General features: G+C 53.6%; 1 protein-coding gene across 1 annotated transcript in view; it reads left to right on the top strand.

The window, feature by feature from the left end:
* Positions 1-4,679, top strand: part of LOC113217908 (proton-coupled amino acid transporter-like protein pathetic) — a gene marked incomplete at its 3' end in the record, with an annotated part of 15,275 nt that overhangs the window by 8,305 nt on the left and 2,291 nt on the right.

Below are 4,679 nucleotides of genomic sequence, written 5' to 3'. Positions count from 1 at the left end.
CCGTTCACCTCGTACGACGAGAACATCTCCATGATCTTGGCCTCCCACTGCCAGCCGACGTAGTGGTACGCCATGTCGTCGCCCTTGGCCTTCACGTGGTACACCGTGCCGCCGGCCTTGAAGCGGAAGGCGTGGTCGACGGGAGGCTCGCCGTCCTCGCCGTGCTGGTACAGCTGCAGGTCGCACCACTCCATGTTGTGCACCTCGCCGTCGGGCAGGCAGATGTACCCGGACTCCATCCTGCGTGCGGAGCACGGCGATTGGTTGAGGTCACCCCCTAAACGACACGTCCAATCACATTCATTTTGATTCGCGTTTCCCGCCCTACCTCGACACACTGCACGGCTGGTTCACGACGATAACGCTCGACATACTGCCGTCCTCGAGGAACATCATGTAGAAGGCGTACCGATAGAGCAAATCAAAGTCCCGCACCGGACCTGCGCAGAGGAGAGAAAGTGTCGATGATGTATCCGCCCGTCGCGTCTTGTTGTGTAGCACACGGTGTCACGTGCACGTCACGTGTGACATTCTAATCAGCCGGCACTCGGCGCTGCGCGGGCGGTCGTGCGCAGTCGGCCGGGAGCTCGCGCTGTAAGTACTCGCACCTGTGCTGTGGTCGCGGATGGACATGAGGTCCAGGGGGTGCACCACATCGTCCACCTGCACCGTGCCCCGCAGGTGGCCCATCTGCTCGTAGTGCGACTGGTGCGCGCTGGAAGCAGCAGGGTCAGGTTATAGCTAGGCGTGGTGGCCGCGGCGAGGCCGCCGTCAAGAGAGTCGTGTCGTCGCGGACCTTCTGAGGCGCTTGAAGTAGTCCCTGCTCCACTCCTCGGCCGCGATGATCTTGGCCATGGAGTGCGGGTGCAGGTCCGAGTCGTAGTCGAAGGCCGGCCAGGCCCCCGTCCACACGCCCCTGAGCTTCACGTTGAACTCCTTGCTCGGGTCCTCCCGCAGCCTGGGCATTGAGCAGGAGAAAAGTAATACGCCTATAGAGCCTACAGAACTTACAGAACCCATAGAACCTACGGAACCTATTGGACGAAATAGGATTTACACTCACCTCATCACACCGTCAAACTCCACGCGCCACGTCTTCAGGGGCTCGACGGGCTGCAGCCGTATGCCCTCGGCGCCGTACACTTCCTCGTTGGCGCCGAACAGACAGGTGTCGGGCAGCTTCTTGTGCATGAGCAAACCCAGGCCAGGGATCTAGAGGGCACCAGGGACCGATCTAATTGCTGGGCGAAGCGGTCGACGCGTAACAACGAAGTAGTGTCGGACTGCTTTGCCTTACCAGGATGTAAATCGGGGAGTTGACGATGCCGTGGTGGCGGCGCTCGCTGCCGACAATGACGTACACGCCCTCCATGCTGCACGCCATGAAGAAGATGGCGTCGAACGCCAGGGGGTGCTCTCCGAGGGTCTGCAGGCGCTCCTTGTCCACCAGCGGGTGCACGGGGCACCCGCGCGCGTCCAGGGCGGGCCGGGCAGCGCGTTTCTGGTCCAAAAAGAACGGGGCTGCGTTTCCTAAACGACCGCCTTTCTCTCCCCTCCGGCCACCGATGCCACAGCAGATGTCGTTACCTTGTTGATCCAGAGCATCAGCCGCATGAAGACATACTTTATCCAGAAGCGCGGCCCGGGCACGCGGTACTTCCCGAACACCGGCTCCGGGTCTCTGGCCCGGGCGATCTTGACCAGCAGCGCCGCCAGCACGGCCAGCAGGAGGAGCCAGCAGATCATGGCGACTCGAGCAGAACGACGATGCCGCAGACACTGACCCGATGCCGCACCGCCCGGCCCGAGGACGGCGATAACCTCCTATCAGCACGGCTGCGCGCGCGGCCGGCCCGCCCGGCACTGGTGCTGCATGGGCTGCCTAGCCACCGGGCGCGCCCTCCCCGACTCTACCCCGTGCGCCGGTGAGCTCCACCCCTCGCGCGGGGCGCGGGGTGGGAGTGGTAAGGCGTTCCCCACGCAGTACGCACGGGTCGGGGCGCCACCTCACTGTTTGTAGCGACACAGCTATACCGGCTGTTCGGGAGAATACGCGGCAGCTCGATGTGTTGCCTACGCACTGGCGAGCAGGCGCGGGGGAGGGCGAGGGCGAACTGAAGTGGTGGCGGGGGCGGGAGGCAACCGGCCGGCTCCACGCGAGCTCCACGTCCCTGTTGCAGTTTGTTGCCACTGTTCACAGTTGTTGTAGCTACAACCGCCACGGTCACAGGCAGCTTTATCAGAACCGAATGAAGAACTAAGTCCGCTAGGCGTCGTACATGCTCACGCCCCTCTCGCCCCACCCGAACAAAAACCGAACTGCCCCTATACCGCTGAGGTCGTGGGATGCTGTTTTCGGAGCCAGTTTCACAGGTCTTATTTTTCGCGGGCGACTACCACTCGCGGCATGAGCCGACCTCCTGGCAACCCGCTTTTTCGCTGCCAGTGAAGACCGAACCAAGTGCCGACACATCGTCACCCCGGGTAGCGGATATCATAAGCAATACACCTTAAGCAATCCGAAAATCAAAGCAATCCGCTAAGCGAAATGGCGAAAGTCAAAAACTTTTGGAGGGGTTTCCTATCCCTCTCCCCCCTCCCCCCCCCTCTCACCCCGCAGCCCGCCGCGCGTCGCGTTCATCCGTGGAAACGTAAATAAACAGTGAAAATGGGTGTCTCCTGCTGCTCAATACCGAATAATACCGATGCAAATTTCCCATAGGATTTTAATCAGAAATTTTGGGTAGACAGCGCCGCTTTTTGATATTAATCGCAAGGAAAAGTGCTTCCGGAATATTGAAATGTTCTGTTCCGGTTGTTGTAGGAGGTTAGTGTGCTCCAGTTGCACAATATTTACACACACAAGTGGTTAGTTATTTTTTGAGGCAGAGTAAATTCTGCCCGTTCTGTACACTATGCTCACTGTAAGCTTTGTGGAAAAGGGTGTTAAATGGGGACATGCAATATGCGAAATACTGTTGTAGGTCTTTTGCAAATGGGTGAACTTGTCAAGTGTATCATCATATATCGATCTCACATTTTACTCTGTATATTATTCTTGTTAAACAGCAAAATGTATTACTCCTGGTAGGGGTGTGGGCTTTCCCAGTCAACTGAGTGTTTTAGCTCTAGCTAGTAGTGTAATCCCTTAAACAGTCAAACAATCAATGTATGTTGCAGCCTACAGTATGTTCAGAGGGATATATTACGTACACTAATACTTGAGTCCAGTGCCAAATTAATTATTTGTAAGACCATGCGGTCATTTAGAGTATGGGGCCAATTTAAAAGTGTGTTGTATGAGTAAATTATATGTAATTAATAGTTGATGATTGTTGAGTATTATATTAAAACAAACATTCAAAAAATACTGCTTAAAGTACCGTTTAATATGATTGCAGGAACACGGTCCAGCAATGTTCTGGACATGAGCGAAGAAGTCTATGGAGTCAGTTTACCTGAAAGAAATTGGTGAGTTGGAATGACAAGTATATCCATACGCTTTTCCAATTTGTCTCCGTACAGACTCTATGAGAAGCTTCCTTTGGTGGGCATCAAAGGGTGGTGCCTTGGTTCTTCCCAGACAATTTCAATCCTTTCCTGTCAAAATCCAGGCTTGATATTGTTATCGTTCAAAATGTCCCCCCCCCCCCCCCCTTGCTCTGTCTAAATATCATGTACACCAAAGATTTTAGATATTGCGCCTTAAGGGTAGGCAATAATCCGCATATAGTTTCTAGAGACCAACTCTTAAGACTTAACTTTCTGTGGACAGGGGTGGTTTCTGAAGGAACCGAAGGTAGCTTTATGGTCCCCTCGTTCAGGCCTGTGGATTCGGATCCTACCCCGTCGAAATCGGGAGACATCAATATTCGCTAAAACAACAAATTTTGCCAAAAATTAAAAAAATTGAAAACCGATGGAAATGGTTGGGATCGGTCCGACTGCACCCTCTTTCAATCTCTCCGTCGAAATTTCACGCCGCCGGGCCATTTCGAGTGAGTTACGCCTGTTTTTCGTGGGTGGGTTCGCCTGCGAGGTAGGCAGCCCATTTTACGCTGTCCAAGATTCAAAAAGCCCACCTCTTAAAACGCAAGTTTCTGTGAACAGGAGTGGTTCTAACGGAACCAAAAATAGTTTGGCGGTCCCCTGGTCCCGAGTTCGCCCTCGCCCCCGTCTATTTGACTACTCTTCCGTCGGAATCCGGACCCATCAATTTTCGCTAAAACAGGAAGGCTATTTAGCCTTTGTAAATTTGGCCAAAAACAAAAAAGAATAAAATCGCTGTAAATGGTTGGGATTGGTCCGACAGCCACCCCCTTTTAATCTCGCAGTCGAAATTTCTTGCCGCCGGGCCATTTCAAGTGAGTTACGCCTTTTTTTCTTGGACAGGCTCGCCTGCTAGGTAGGCAGCCCATCGTACGCTGACCGCCAGATTCAAAAGACCTCCCTTAAAACTCAAGTTTCTCTGGAAAGTGGTGGTTTTTAACAGAACCAAAGGTAGTTTTGTGGTCCCCTGGGTCACCTCTGTCGATTTGAATACTTTTCCGTTGAATTCCAGACCCATCACTTTTCGCTAAAAACACAAAGGCTATAGCCTTTGTATATTTTGCCAAAAATGAAAAGATTAAAAATCGCTGGAAATGGTTGGGATTGGTCCGACAGCATCCTCTTTCAAT

This window comes from Frankliniella occidentalis, unplaced genomic scaffold (assembly GCF_000697945.3).
Source record: "Frankliniella occidentalis isolate FOCC.00 unplaced genomic scaffold, Focc_3.1 Scaffold498, whole genome shotgun sequence".
Taxonomy (NCBI): domain Eukaryota; kingdom Metazoa; phylum Arthropoda; class Insecta; order Thysanoptera; family Thripidae; genus Frankliniella; species Frankliniella occidentalis.
Note: the sequence above shows the minus strand (reverse complement) of the source record. Positions and strands in the feature narration are given on the sequence as shown.